This window comes from Sciurus vulgaris, assembly GCF_902686455.1.
Source record: "Sciurus vulgaris genome assembly, chromosome: 1".
Classification (NCBI taxonomy): Eukaryota; Metazoa; Chordata; class Mammalia; order Rodentia; family Sciuridae; genus Sciurus; species Sciurus vulgaris.
Genome location: NC_136461.1, coordinates 69,317,470 through 69,334,078, shown reverse-complemented (window position 1 = coordinate 69,334,078; position 16,609 = coordinate 69,317,470). Strand labels below are relative to the sequence as shown.

Below are 16,609 nucleotides of genomic sequence, written 5' to 3'. Positions count from 1 at the left end.
CATGCAGGGCAAGTTTATGAAGGTTCCTCCCTGAGTGCCTGATAGAGAAAATTTGTATACATACAATATATATACACACAAATAAAATTTCTGCAAAATTATGTAAGTGGTAAAGATAGTATTACAACTAGAAAGAAATAGAGAACAAGCCTAGGCATATAAAATAGCTACTTGTGTTTTGGAAAGAAGAGCACAAACAATGTGCAATTCAACTCTATGTTAGTAAAGCACACAGATAGTTCATATTCCCCATATATACCTCTTTAATAATACAGAGATTCTTTATTAGGTAAACACATAATTATATTCTCTTCTAACTATCTAGATACCACACCTCAGCTGTACATGTAAACAGGCCTCTGTATGTAGTTGAAGTGGATTTGTGGGTAGCTAATGAAAAAGTATTTGAATAAGGGCAAAAATAATTTTCTACTCACAGGAAATGTGGTGCTATTTGTTATCAGATTGCTTTGAGTAGATCTGAGCACTGAACATCCAATATGTGGATGCTAAAGAAAAGATAAATATTCAAAGCAAAAGACCAGGGAATATATACATTCATTAAGAGTTTTCTAGATTAGCCTTCCTTGTGTGTGATATTGGTATCAAACCCAGAGCTTTAGGTATGGTAGGTAGGTCCTGCACCACTGAGCTATATTCCCAGCCCAGTCTTGGCATGTTTTTAAACTGAGTATAACAAGGTAGGAAGACTGAGCACTGAATTTGCTGCATAACAGTAAAGCTATTCTGACGATTGTGTACTCTGTTATGACCACCAGGAGCGGAGGAGCACAGCTTTACTTGAAAGGAATATTATGAAGCCTTTTCCAAGCGGACTGGACACCTAAGACAAGGAATATGCCTACTCTAAGAGGACACCCTTGTGTTCAAAAAGATAAAATGGGCCAGGAAAAGTGGGTGGAGTGGAGATGACTTTCTTATGGGGAAATTCCTGTGATTCCAAAACATGCTTTGTAGGAAGAGCCTGATTGTGATTTACAGCCTTAGTCATCTTTGAACCTCATGACAATTCCCCATTAACCCCCACCCACCTTCACTTGATGACAGGAAGTCAGAGGCTGAAAGAAACCACAGGACAACAGGTCTCTGGTTGGGTAAAATGCTGTACCAAGCTAACCTTGCCTCGGCCTTTGAGGTCATCTCTCTTCCTCACCTTCTCTCCCTCTCTGCCTCTAATTTAGAAGTAAACTCCTAGAAACCAAACTCCTTTGCTTTAGTTTCAGTATTTGAATGTGCCAAAGACATTGATAAGTCCTTATCACCCAGCATCTGACTTCTCTTCCCATAAAAAGAAATCTCTCTTCATGAAATCTCTCTCCTGAAAGTCATCAGTGACTAATGCATTGTGACATCCAGTCTTCTTGTATTTCATCTTTCTCGTCTCCTCCTTGTCACCTGATCAGGCCCTCCTTCCAGAAAACTTCCCACCCCTCCCTTCTATGGGCATTGATGGTTTTCTTTGTAACTGTGTGACTGCAGCTCCTGTCTCCTTCCTCTTCACGGTCTCCATATGTGTCACTCAAATGTTTGCTTCTCAGCCTCCTCTCCTCTTCTCTCTTCCTTGACAATCTTATCTGCTCTTCTTTGGTTCTCGTGTATAGATGACCCATGGCTGTGTTGTCACCCATCCTTCTCAGAGTGCTGCATACAGGTTTCCCCCTGCACTCACTACAAAGATAGGCTCTACCACCTCAAAAAACTCAAGAGGTCCAAATTGAATTTGTACCTTCTCTTTCATGTTTTGGTCCTTCCATATTTTTTTCCCTCCCTCCTTTCCTTTCCCTCCCTCCCTCCCTCCCTCCCTCCCTCCCTCCCTTCCTTCCTTCCTTCCATCCTTCCTTATATGCCATCACCAAGATGTGAAACCTTGAAGTCAAATATGACAAACTTCTCTCCTTCCACAGAAATTTGCAAAGAACCTGGCAATTTTTTTCTGTGGTGGATCTCTGCCATTTACATCCTCTTTTCCACCCCTTCTCTTTTATAGACCATCTCCCACAGCCTCTTAAATGCCTGTAGGCTCTTCTGTATCCAAACAAGTTTATATATTGCTGCCAGAAAAAAAATACTTTTAAAATATAATTTTGTTCATGTTTATGTGCATTTCCATACCTGAATGCCTTTAGTTGTCATTTGATTTGCCAATATTTTTCTTTTCCTACAGAAGAATTGTCTTTCTTTCTTACTGTTCTCTCTTCTTCCTTGGTACCTCTACATCATTAAGTATTCAAGTCAAACAGGTTTGTCTTCCCATTAGATGATGAGGTTCATAAGTAAAAGGCCTAATGAATTTATCCTCAAGTCCTCTGCATACGCTGCGGCTCCTCAAATGAATAAATCCTCAAGAAATCTCTGATTTTGGATTTTGGTGAGTATCATTCCATTGTTTAAAAATATTCAGCATTTCCTATTTGCTACATGTTACAAACTCTTTTATCTGGTTGACAGGTCCCTAAGATTTGGGATCTGGAAAAGGTCAGGAAGAGGACAGCAGGGACAGAAGACTAAAGAAAAGGGAAATAGAAACAAGTAGGAAGTAGCAGACCAGAAACACTCTGAGACAACTTTTGTCTTGTTCTTTTGCAAACTGACTGCTACCTGGTATTTGGAGACCCAGAACACCCACATCCCACAACACCAGTCCCCACAGGAATCTCTTAATGCTCAATGATCTTGATATCCCACTTTCAGGTCAGTCACTCCCAGGGGATACCCTGTGTCCATTGGCAGCCACTCACTGACTGATATCCTGTCTTCCTGTTTTTAGGTAGGAAAACTGGAATAGCCAGTTAAGCTTAAGAATATACCTATCCTAAAATGCTGATTGTAATTCCAGACATACGAAGTGGAGTGTTGGCCTTTGGGGCCTTCTCTCCTGTCAAGTGATATATGGGTGCTGCATTTTACAGTGGTTTTCAGGAGATGACTGCACTGCCTGCATATGGTGTCTCCTGCACAGGGGATGAGCCAACGGAAATGTGGGGTGTTAAGGGGGAAATTGCTCTGATAAGGGAGACCTATGCCTCCCCATGCAGGCTTTTCTCCTGCGGGGGCAATAATACATTTATTATCATCAGCAAGCCAAAGGTGAGCAGGGGGAAGAGGTGGCCCCAGAGGTGGTAGGTTTTCCCTGAAGACCAAGCTCTCCTAGCATCACCAGTCTCCTTTACTTCATGTGCTGTTGTTTCCCACCATTCCTTCCTCAGGAACTGTGCACAAGAAATATACTTGTACAAAATGCAGGAGCACTAAACTATAAAAAAAAAAAAAAATCTACTTTCAGTATTGGAGAATGGAAACTTATAACTGTTAGGTAATTACGAGTTCAGTCTTATTTCTCACTTCACCTTAGCACGAGTTAAGGTCTAAACGAAGTTTTTACAATGAAAAGTTTCCATTTGTTCACTCTCCCTCCTTTTTTTTTTTTTTTGCCCAGTTTCACTGTAAATTATTTGAATGACTTTGTTCTTCCTTCTCTTCTGTAAGAAAGTAGAGTCTTTTATCACTGTGTAATGTCCAGCCTTTCCTAGGCCTCCTGAGAGATGCTCTCACCAGTGTCTCCCCTGAGATCAACAGCACCTGGCACATGACTCACAACCCTCCTCATCTCTACCTTAGATGTTCTCTGGCATCAGCCTCCTTTCTTTTTCTGTCTTGGAGTAAGATTGACAACATCATCATCAACAACAACAACAGCAACAACAAAGACTCTGCAGCTAACCTACCTACCTGGATGGTCCCCAAGTCTTGCCCCATTAGTGACATTTTATTTTGAGACAGGTCTTGCTAAATTGCCCCAGCTGGTCTCAAACTTTCCATCCTCTTGTCTCAGCCTTCCAAGCAGCTGGGATTACAGGGTGTGTGCCACCAAGCCCAGTGGAATTTCTTAAAGCATACATATTTTGCTTGTTTCTTTTCGGGTTGTTGTTTTTTTGTATTATGATCATGGGTGTCCTGTCATGACAGAGCTATAAGGAAATGTCTGAACTCAGGGAATTTGGAATTCCTAACTCCCAAAAAACACTATCTCCAAATTACAGTGTGTACATGAAAAAGACAGTCCTTTCACTGTCCTGCATTTTCTTTCCTTCTTGCATATTATTGCTCAGTGAGGGGGTTAAACTACTCTGAAAATGAAGTGGGAACCTAGGTATATATGTGACTGCTGTCACTTACACATATATCTGATATTTATAGGAAGTCCTTGATGTGGAACATTTGAACAAATTTTTTAGGAAGAAAGGAAGGGGCATTCTGTCTAGTCTGTTTTCCTCAGCTGCCAATGAAGAACACTCAGATGGATCAGCTGCCTACTGGTAGTCAAGCCAAATGTGTGACATGCCTGGTATCCATCTACATGTTGCATCTACCTTTGTTCTCTGAGAAATGACTATTCATACAGTTATAGACTTTCAGGGGAGGGTAGGAGAACCTTCCTTTTCAACCCATTCTTATAAAACATTTGGGCTTGCCTGATAGACTGTTTCATATATTCTTTACAATTTCCATTCAACCCTGAGGGCAGTGGTAGCTGCCTTCAGCTTACACAGGGATAGGGTTAAAGAAATAGCAGAGTGAGTGAGTCTCCCAGGAGAGCTTTGAAAATTGTTTATGGAAATCCATAGATTCAGGTTTCTATAATGTGGGCTTTCCCCAAGGTAATAACTTCTAATAGAATGTGTTTCCCAGGGAAACTGACAATTCCTGAGAGAAAAGAGAGATGGCCAACTCAGGGACTGTATCTACCTTGCTATATGTAGTGTCTGACAGAAATAGGTGCTCCATAAATACTTGTAGAATTGAAATGCATTGAAGTGTTGGCAACAAAGTAGATAGCATTGGTTGTACTGGATCTGTGGGACTTGGGCAAGCCCCATAAAATGACGTCTTCTTATAACATTTTCTGAAGAAAGTATCAGTTATTCTAGAATTGAGATTTAGGAAGATTTTTCCCCCCTTGGGATGTGGTCAAGATATTTGGGAATTTGATTGAAGCTGATCTTTCCTAAGAATTCAGAGATCAGAATGGAAAAAATCTCACCGTAGGACATTTTCGGATGAAGTACTTTCACAATGAAGTCAGTCCTTTGCCTGAAGCCTTTGGACTGATGCTGGCCAAGATACTAGATTTGGTAGACAAGAAGGCAATCTACTATGACCATCACTTTCTTCTGCTTGGGATTTAATTGTAACTTTACCTTTTTTGAATATAGTTCCACCAATTAGAAAATATGATCAGTTTGGATAATTGCATGAAATGTCAAATAGAAATATCCTAGAATTGGCATAAATGTTGTCAATGTCAAATAGTTATGAATCAGGGTAATAAGAACATCGATTCCATCTTCAACAGATTTTTAGAAACCCCAAACATTTTATTTTAATCGAGAAGAAAACAAGGTATGTCATCAATGAAAATGACATACATATTTTTGTGCTTATTATTTAAAGAAAGAAGAAACATCTGAAATCTGTTTGCTAACTACAGTATAATACAAATTAGCCTGCAGGCACTGTGTGCTGTACCCTGTCTGCTTGCCAGCCCTGGTTAGTCCCAACGTATTAATGAGCAAGTGCAAGTATTTGAACAATCAGCATTTCCGCATTTGCATGCAAACTCTCATGCTGTGTAATTATACACAGAGCTGGCACTCAAATTAATTAAAGCTGATTTCTCTGTGACTGCAAACTGGTCATATCCTCAGCTTTGCCTTCCTATGAAGTCATCACTCTACATTCAACGTGACACTTCTGTCCCTGGCATTCTTAGTAATGCTAATGTTCCACAATTGTGAATCCGGCAATATTTTAGAGAGCAGCTGACAATGGCTGGGTGTTCTTGCGCTTTTCCTCTCCCCCATCTTTCCTCCTTCTGGTATAAAGATAAAGAACAGCTTTTGAATGCTTGCTTCATAATTATCTCAAATAATAATGCAAACAAATTACATATATTGTTTCAGCGGGTTCCCTCCCCTCCTTTATGACTCCACCCACTTGATTAGAGCTTACAAACAACTCATCAAACGTAAAAAATTTGTTTATTTGCTGTTAACAAACAATTAGTTTTGATGGGGTTAGTCTTAATTTTGAAAAGGCTATAGCAAATGGTGTTTTATTTTAAGAGCTAAGGATCTCATAATTCAAGATCAGGAAGATTTGGAGGGAGAGAAGCAGCAGTGACTGCTAGATTTGGTTAAGACTTTCTGAATCTTCATCAAACAGAACAGAATTGAAATGGAGACTATTATTTGCCAAAGAGATCCATAAATGTTAACTCCTAGGACAGAGGCTTTCCTCAGCTCTTCTGCAATAAAGCCATCTCCTTTGGTTTCTCAGCTCCTCTGAAGGAGGAACTGTTTCTGTGACAGTTCTTTTGAAAAGACATCCTCAGAGCAATTAAGATATCACTATAATTCTCTTTCATAAATTTAAATCTCAGGCTATAGGTGGCTACTAAAACATCATTACATAGGGCCTCTGGAGATGAGCTGTTTTGACACATTTCTCTGAAATCACTCCTTACCACAGCTCATCATCTTCCTCCTTTCTCTGCATCCCATTAGGCAGAAACTGTACAGACAGCTTTGGCAGGGACTGGATGTCTGTTTTTAGAACAGGCACCAAACAGTTCCATCCTTCAAATTCAAGACCCTGAAACACACTGCCAAGATTGCCCTAGTAATCTACATTTGAAAGGCAAGATCTAGTAGATTTGTAATCTGTCTCCAGTGATCAACCCAAAAGGTATAATTGACCTTACCTTATCAGTAGGAATTCTGGGTCCACATAGAGTGTCAGTTATCAAGCCCCCTTCAAATTCCAATTGGCATACAAGTGAGAAAGGAGCACTGAGTCTTCCCAGAGAGGCTCCTGGGGAGATCCCAGTCACAACACTATGAGTATCCGAAGCCTGCCCTTTTGTCCTGTCATGAATATCCTACGCAGACAGGTGTCATATTGACAAGAATTTCGTTGCCAAGTACATTTTAAAGGGTGGGTGTGGCTGCGATCATGTAGCCAGTTCCACCTGTCTCTAAACCCTCATAACCTCCATAGCATTCAATATTTCACTCAGGTACCCAGTGACTTCATGAATTACCCACGCACTGGCCCCGACTAGCTGAGGTGTGGGAACAGTATCGAGCTAACCAGCACCGTCACTGTAATACACAATGCTCATTGCTACTGGCAAATACCTATTTGCTGAATCAGGATTGGGCTAAAGAGAGCAGGACTGGGCAGTTCTACTGCTTTCTGTTTGTTTCTTTTTTAGAAACCATCCTCTTCTAATTAGCCTTTTGGCAAAAATACATTGGTTTTGATGTTCATTCCTTAATAATATAACTTTCTTTAAGCATAAAAAATTACTATATTGCAACCTTTTTTTAATGGCAAGTGTTCAGAAGACAAAAGGCAAAGAAAATAAACTCAGAATTCCCCAATCAATGAAACTGAACATCACTGCATATGTTGAACACTTTGCTCTTAAATTTTTGATATCAGTCAGGCATGGTGGTGCACACTTATAATTCCAGTTGCTTGGGTGGCTGAGGCAGGAGAATTACAAGTTCAAGACCAGCTTCAATGACTTATAAAGACCCTATCTCAAAAAACTAAATAGTGCTGAAGGTGTAGCTCAGAGGTAGAGTGTCCCTGCTTCAATTCCCAGTACTACAAAAAAGAAAAAAAAATCTGATTGTAAAACAAATATATTTGTTGGTTATAATTATTTTATTTAAGAGAAAAGGATAATATTCTGTAAACGTAAGAAAAAGGAAACTTTTTAACTCCCTGAGGAGTAGTAGACAGTTGTCACTCAATGTGACTTTTTTAAATTGTCAATGGTGGTATAAAAAAAGAGCTGGTTGGCTAAGTATCTCTTGATAGGCATATGTATAAATAAAATCTTGAGGCAAGATAAGATTTTAGAAATATGCTAAAAACATGTATTATTTACCAATGTAAACATAACATGATCAGTACAAAATCTAGAAAGTATGAGACTCAGTAGATGCAAATAGCATGATTTTAACCTACATGATCAATGTACTTTAGATGTAGGATTTTAATTTCTCAAACCTCTCAATTCTTCAGTGACATTTAAATCAAGCGAGCAGCTTTTTTACATCAATTTAATCTCAAATATCAAACTTTCATCCAGCAGTCCACTCAAAGCAGAAATTTCTTATATTGTATTGCCTGTGCTTCAACTTGCCCACCATCTAGCACAAAACTGACATGTAATGATGTTCAATTAATATTTGCTAAGTGTATGTTTATAGGTACATTTTAAATATGCATGTGGAAACTATAAATGATATATATCAATGAACCTATACACTTTTGAAGGTTTCCCTAAAATACAGGGCTTATATAAAGTATTCACATAAATGTGAACAGTAATCATTTATTAAATAAATTTAAATTAACTTTGAAGAGGATCCATCATTACCTCTAAGACATTTCATTCTCCTTTTAAATAGAGATCATCATTATTTTTGACCAATCCTTTCCTGAATTGTCTATTTTTTGGTATGAGTTTTTTTTTTCTGAAGCTTCTGAGGATAAATTTAATTCCTATTCCACATGAAAGTTATTCAACTATTTGAAAAATGGCTATCATTTTTCCCTAAGTCTACTTTTATTTTTTTAGACCGAGCATTCCTTTAATCATTATAATATGATATGGCTTTTAAGGCCTATCACCATATTGGATAGATTCCAGTTTGTCCATGTCTCTCCTAATGTGGCAGTCATAACTGAATGCATTACTTAAAATGTGGTCTAATTATGCAAAGTACATGGTACTGATGCCTGCCTTGTTCTGGACTCCATTTCTAATCATTTAAAATTTTACTGAGGCAGGAAATGTACACTGTGGAGGGGTGGCATCATCTTATTCTCAGTTTTTGAACTTTCACAAAACTAAAATGTCTAAGTTTTTTCATGCCAAATTCTGTTTATTTCAAGCTATTGTAACTTGTTGCAACCAATGTTTCAGATGAAACAGTGGACTTTTAATCCATTCATACTATAGTTCATCTTAGACATTGGCCCATTGTTCTATTTATTCAAGACATTTTTGAATCCTGAGTACGCTATCCAATGTCTTTGTTGTCTTTGTTGTCATACTTTATTCATATCATTCTTTAAGTTACACATGAGTGGCTACTGTGGGGTCAGGTTTTATGTCAGGCACTAATGACACATAGAACAAGGAGACAGGGTCCTTTTCCTGAAAGAGTATATAGCATAGCAAGGATCCTACCCATATAGTTACAATGGCTTTTATGTTTCCTTTCAAATGATTGGCTAAAGCATACTAGTGCATTTCTCAGAGACCTCTCTTCATGTTGGAAACTGTCATTTATAGCCTTAGGTAAGGAGAATAAAATATAACACCTATCATTTTTATTGAGCACTTATTTAATGATGGCTAAAAAGTGTTCATTCACATTATGTCATTGAAGATGCACAGCATCATCATGACACAGTTTTAATCCTTCATTACAGTGGAGAATTTTAAGGTTCAGGAAATTTATGCAACTTTCATAAACTTACATGGCCAATAAATTGCAGCACTTTAAGTTTCTCTGGCTCCAAAGCTCATTCTAAGTCACTTGTGAAGGAAATAATTTTCTTATTGTGGAAACTTCCTCACTATACTAAAAACCAACTCTGACTTATCTTCTAGGAACATATGAGTATTTTGATTAAAAGACTTGCTAAAATCCAGCTATACTCTCTTTTGGAGAGTAAAAGTAAATTAGTGTACTTGGGACGGTTTTGTTCTTGGTGAACCTAGTAGTCACTGCCATCTTTTCAAAATGCTCACTTTTACCTTAATAATTTTGTCTGAATATTTCTAAGGACTGATGTCAAACTCATTGGTTTGATGTTCTCAGAATCTGCTTGTAAAATCAGGTCAGCATTGACTCATCTCTAGTCTTCTTGTCTCTGATCCATTCTCCACGATACAACAAGAATAATCAGCATAGTTTCTATGGGCACCTCTGAAATTCCTTTCTACTTAAAAACACAAGGCCTTATTTCTATAACTCTGCTTCAGCTTCTGGGGGTTCATGCCCTGCAATGAGCATTATTGGAAGTATGAATATTGAATTGTTCTGCAAAACATCTCACACACACAAAACACTTAAAAAGTATTCGTTGAAACACATCTACATATGGAAAGGGGACATAAAAAAAACCCTCAACATTGTTTCCTATGAAAGAAAAAAGGCCACTATTTTTGCCTTTTGGGAGGAGAAACACTCTTTTTGGGTTTTTTTGGTTTTTTTGTGGTGCTGGGAATTTGAACCCAGGGCCTTGTGCTTATGAGGCAAGCACTCTACCAACTGAGCTATATCCCCAGCCCAGGGGAAACACTTCTACCCAGCACAAATGGTGTGTTTTTAAGGAAAACAACTAGATGAATCTGGACAAGACACTGAAGTTGAGAAAGTCAAAGTCCTTCTGGGCCTGGCTTCATGAGAAGTACCACATAAGAAAAGGGCTCAATTTCTCTATAACAAGTTATGAACAATTGGTTGGTGTGGAAAGAAGACTTGGGAAAGGAAAGAATGAAAAAGATGTGAAGAGCATAGTGGTATGAGGTGTTGCCCAAGAATGTGGAAGAAAGCCCAGAAGAAGACTGGGGAATATGGTCAGGGAGGGATTCTCAGCAGCTCACGCTTGAATCTCAAAACAGAGCTGTGTCAGCCTTGCACACTTAAGGGTGACATGGAAGCAGCAATATGGAGACAGTGTTTTCCTTCAAGATGGAAATAGTGGATGACCCCTAATTCATAAAATGAAAAACAACTTTAAAAGAGGAAATAGCTTCTGTTTGGTAATTCGTATTATCTCAGTCAGTATTAGCAAGTAATAAAGTCCTTATATTCTTATAACATTTTATTGATAGGTCTTCCCTAATTTTACTTTCCTTATACTGTATTTTTTAGAGTTTTTTTTTTTTTAAGTGCTAGAGATCAAACCCAGTAACCAGAGCACAATAGGCAATTGCTCTTATCCCTGTGTTACATCCTCATCCTGCATTTTTAAGAGCCATATTAATTCTTTTATAGAATAACACATATTATGTTCAAAGACCTAAGATTGTTCCTGTAGATTAGCAGATATTGAAAGGATGGTAGGTCATCTGAAGATAGTGGAAGTCCCCCCGATATGACAGATTTTTCACAAGGTTATTTTTCCCAGAATGCTCAGCATTATATGAATTTAATAGGAATAATCAAATAATTAGTAGGAAATAAAGGATTTTGAGACTTTTTCCAGAAGACGGTTTTGATTGATATTATGTTCAACAGTCCTATGTCTGGGAGCAGAGGCTTATGCCTGTGATTCCAGCTACCTGGAAGGCTGCGGCGGGAGGATTACAAGTTTGAGGGTAGCCTCAGTAATGTCAGCAATTTAGCAGGACCCTTTCTCAAAATTTAAAAATTTTAAAAGGGGTTGGGGATGTAGCTTGGTGGTTAGAGTGTCCCTGGTTTTCTACTACAGAGGAAGATACTGAGGCATAAGGAAATTAACAAATTTGTCTAAGCTCACACTGCTAGCAAATAATTGAGCCAAATAATTTTTTAAAAGGCCTAAAATGTTCATGTGTATGTTATTATATATGTTTGTATGTGTACGTATGTACTTAATTAAGATTCACAATGTAAGAAACTTTAAGATTTACAATTTAGGGACTGGGGATACAGCTCAGTGGTATAGTGCTTGCTTGGTATACAGAGAGCCCCTGGGTTCAATCTCTAGCACCTCAGGAAAAAGAAAAATTCACAATATTATCAAGGTTTGAAAGTAAAAATTTGTTACTGAGAATAGTTCTCTTTGGTAATGTGCAGTATTGGAAACAGTAGCACAGTAGTATCATGCTAATTCACTACAGCTGGGAGATGAACCTCACTGAAAAATTCAAGAAACTGAATACTGAACAGTTAGTTGCAGAAGGGCAATTATGGAACCTGGTCTGGTTTCATTATCTAAGATGAGTGAGAATAAAATGCAAAACTTAAACATAAATGTTGCCAAGTACATTAGATATGAGATTTCTTTTTTGTTTTAATTATCTAAATTTTCATTAATAAATGCTTTGGAAATATATGATCTTTTTTTTAAATGATGGCTGTTTCAAAGAAAAATAGTATATAGTTTCCTACTACATTATATATTATAAATGGCTACTTTTTATTACTATGTGTCAGTTAATGTTCTAAACATTTTTCATGTATCATCTCATTTATTGCTCACCTAAACTGAAGTAGAGAGTTTTACGATCTTTTTAACAGTAGAGGAAACTGAGGCACAAGGAAATTAACAAATTTGTCCATGCTCACTCTGCTAGCAAATAATTGAGCCAGGATTGAAATTCAGGTGGAATCTCAGAGCGTATATCTCTATTCATTTATTTTGTGTCTACCAGGTGCTTTTTTTTTTTTTTTTTTTTTTTTTTGTGGTACTGGGGATCGAACTCAGGGCCTTACGCTTGCGAGGCAAGCACTCTACCAGCTGACCTATCTCCCCAGCCCCCAGGTGCTTTTTTTATGCACCCACTATGTTCTTAAATGTTTTCCATATGATCTATACTCTTATGAAGGACAGATCTATCTTCTTAATTTATCTTGTAGCATTAAACATTCTTTAATGTCTGACCCAAAGTGAGTGCAAAATATGCTCCTATTTGTTAGGATGAAGTTTGAAGGTCAATTTACTTAGGAAACATGTTGACTTACTGGGCGGTGCTGACTGCTGTCTCCTTTATATCCCCAGGACTTTATATAGATGCCCATAATATTCACTGCACTTATTTATTTATATATCTATTTATCTTCAGGACCTAACTTATGTCTGGGACACAGTAAGAGTTAAGGAATGAATCAATAACTTGGTCCAGTTCTTATCTTTTCTGCATCATTTTTTGACATATAATTTTCCCTGCCAGCCACCAATTTGTCTCCTGCTGAGGTAAAGCAGAATACTGCCTTCTCTAGACTGAATTAATGTTTTCCCTGCTAACCAAACTAAAGAGGTAAAGAAACGTGAGCTTCTCTGCTCAAGCAAAGGACACTTTTGATAAATAAATGAATTTAAAATTCTGAATCTGCAAGCTTCATGTTGGAGTACCTCAAAGAGAAGCTGCCCAAACTTTGTACACATTACTTATAATAGATGTGGCTGGATGTCATTCTCCCCAACTCTTCATTATTAAGTAATCTGACCCATCGTTTAAACAGAGAATGAAACCGTTATGTTGTCACTCCAACATAAACCAGGGGAGAAGAGCAAGTCAACTGCAGACTAAGGTATTAGCATACTACTACCATTTCCTTTTTTCATTTGCTTATATGACATTTATTGAATAAAGGATGAGACTGAATAAATGATGGCAGGTGGGAAGCTACATATCAGCTCTGAGATGTCTACAGAGAGCAGGGGACTTTGAGTGGAACACTAGGATTAAGGTTTAGTCAGGAGAGGGAAGAGTAGCAGACAGTACTAAAAACCTGAGGAACAGTACCAACAATATCAGGAACAAACTCTTTGGCAAATGTGAGAAATCCAGTGGAGCAGGAGGTTCTTGGAGGAGAGGAAAGAGAGCTGAGCTATCCTGATGTTAGTCCACATGAACATGTTATGGTAAATAAAATGCAGCCAATAGACCTGCATTTTAGGCCTACCTCTGTCATCAAGTCAGGATATATCCTTATGAAAATCCTTTTACATCAGGGTTTAAAAAATCTAATGCCCACAAAGGCCAGTAAAGATTAATGAATAGGAAACCAGGCGTGAGGCAATAGGAAGGAGAACTGTGGTCCCACGTTGTGATGGGGGATATGGGACTGGTATGTCCAGTACTGTTAGAACGTTCTATTTTCTCGATTAGTCATATCCAAGTGTTTATGTAAAATCTTTAATTTTTAAAGTTTAATGTTTTATTATCTATTATACTGGCAAAAATATGTTATTGCTTGTTATGGTTTGGATGTGAGATATTCCTCAAAAGCTCTTGTATGAAACAATGCAAGAACATTCAGAAGTGAAATGATTGGGTTGTAGGAGTCTTAACCCAATCTCCTGATAGGGATTAACTGAGTAGTAACTGAAGGCAGGTTGATTTGGCTGGAGGAGGTGGATCCCTAGGGGCATGCCTTTGGGGTATATATTTTGTGTCTGGTGAGTGGAGCTTCTCTCTGCTTCTTGGTCATCATGTGAGCTGCTTCCCTCTGCCTTACTCTTCTGCCATGATGTTCAACCTCACCTCCTCTAAAATTGTTCTTGTCAGGTCTTTTAGTCAGAGCAAGAGCAGTAAAAAAACTGACTAGCCACTGCTCTAAAACCTCTGATGTAACCTTCAATTCTGTCAAATTACTTGATAATATATGTTCATTCTTCCTTCAAAGATGATTATTAGAAGATCAAATAATCTTGTAGGTAAAGAGATAATGTGCTATAATAATTTTAATATCATTTATATTGTTAATGTCATCAATTCTCATTTATGCAATAAGTCTATTTGTGCTTTCTTGTTCTTCCTTTTCTTTAGTTTCATCTAATAGTAATCCAAAAAGAGTACAGCATACAATGGCCTGTTTTCAAATGAATTGGTCCGATACCTCTGGGTGAGGGCTGTTTGGTGCCTCTGTTTTCCAACATAATTCAATCTATTTGAGTAACAGAATCTTCCTTTGGCAGTTGTATGAGCATAACTGATTTAAAAACATGTATTTAATTTGGCTTTTTTTTTTTTTTTTTTTTGGTGCTGGGGATTGAACCAAGGGTCTTATGCTTGTGAGGCAGGCACTCTACTGACTGAGCTATCTCCCCAGCCCTTTGGTTTGATTTAAAATATACATATAGGGCTGGGGAGATAGCTCAGTCGGTAGAGTGCTTGCCTTGCAACCACAAGGCCCTGGGTTTAATCCCCAGCACCGGAAAAAAATAAAATAAAATAAAATACACATATAAAGCTGGGTGTGGTGGTGCACACCTGTAATCACAGCGGCTCAGGAGGCTGAGGCAGGAGAATCATGAGTTCAAAGCCAGCCTGAGCAAAAGTGAGGTGCTAAACAACTCAGCGAGACCCTGTCTCTAAATAAAATACAAAATAGGGCTGGGAATGTGGCTCAGTGGTTGACTGCCCCTGAGTTCAATTCATGGTACAAAAAAAAAACCCCAAAACAAAAAACACACACAGATAAATGTAGGCTGAGGCAAAATGGCCTTCATATATTTCACATATATTTATATACATATATATTTATATTAATATGTATAGTCATATATAGTTGTGAGTATAAAAGCCATTTTTTGCCTCAGCCTACATAACTCTTTATAATAAAAAGTCTTAAAAAGAAAACTAAGTAGACATTACCCAAGCATGTTGGTATGTACAATCAAAATACTCCTTATTCTTAAATTATTGTTTCTTTTTTACAAAGTAAAGATTCTCATGTACTTACAGAGATTTTGGCTAATGCTGTGTTTATCCTTACTCAATTTGTAGACCAAAAAAAAAAAAACAAGCAGAGCTGATACTAATAAATACTAAAGATGGATCCTCACGTTAAAGATAACCATCAGTATTGGCAGGGCTCCCCAGTGAAGTTCCAGAATCCTTCTACTGTAGACTCTAACCAGGCTCCATCTCATCTGTCTCAGATGCTGCTAGTGTGGCCCTGCCACATGGTGACCTTTCAAGTTTTCTGCACATGTGCTAGGCTTATGCTGGTTGACAGGACTGCACAGTTTTCACAGAATGTATTCAGATTCTCTGTGGTATGTGCACCCTTTTAAGAAACCAAAAATCTCATAAGAATCTCATAAATTTTACCCTGCTGCTGATTGGAACTTCTTCAGAAGCAGAATCATCACTAGCAGGTCTTCTTTAAGTGCTTCTGAAAAGACTTCATTTCTGCAGTTGTGGTCACGGTGGCCACTGCAGGCAGCCCAATAAGGTTTAGATTAAAACCAGGAAGGAAACCTCTTGAAGTAGAATTCTGAATGTACCTACCAGCAAGAGTGAAATGAATCACATGTTTCCTGGTGGTGACATTTTACTCTATGGCTTAAGGAATCTCAGCAGGAAAAGTGTAGGTTTGCCTAGAAAGGAGAGTAGGAAAAATTTACAAAGAAATGAAAAACCTAGGAAAGAGGAAGGCAGCTTGCCAATTCTGTGATTTTTTTTTTTTTTTTTTTTTTTTTAACTAGGAATATTTTTTAGATGAGCCCTCCATTTAGATAGTCAAAACAACCTTTTTTACGTTCTGGAAATGGGCTGCAAATCCATTTCATCCTCCCCAAGATAATCCTGTATTTCATGATGAGTACAAGTTAGATGCCGAGTTTTACATTCTGATCAAGGCTTAAAACAGTGTTGGAAAGATCAAATGGATGACATCTGCTATTAATAGGGTAAGTTTCAATGAGACAGAATTAAAATTACTTTTTGTTTTTTTGTACTGGGAATTGAACCCAGAAGTGCTTTACCACTGAGCCACATCCCCAGCCCCTTTTCATTTTTTATTTTGAAACAGAGTCTTGCTAAGTTGCTTAGGACTGCACT

At 37.9% G+C, this 16,609-nt stretch overlaps 1 protein-coding gene across 7 annotated transcripts in view; it reads right to left on the bottom strand.

Moving 5' to 3' along the window:
* The window catches only part of ADGRL2 (adhesion G protein-coupled receptor L2), a 623,949-nt gene that overhangs the window by 260,775 nt on the left and 346,565 nt on the right, over window positions 1-16,609 (bottom strand). For 2 of the 7 annotated variants that reach the window (XM_079147428.1, XM_079147432.1), the window contains one exon: window positions 16,058-16,146. The exons of 4 other annotated variants lie outside the window; for them this stretch is intronic. The gene's annotated coding sequence lies outside the window, so the exon portion shown is untranslated. Of the gene's footprint in view, window positions 1-6,781; window positions 6,968-16,057; window positions 16,147-16,609 lie in introns of those variants that run through there. One more of the 7 variants, XM_079147419.1, reaches the window with a different exon arrangement.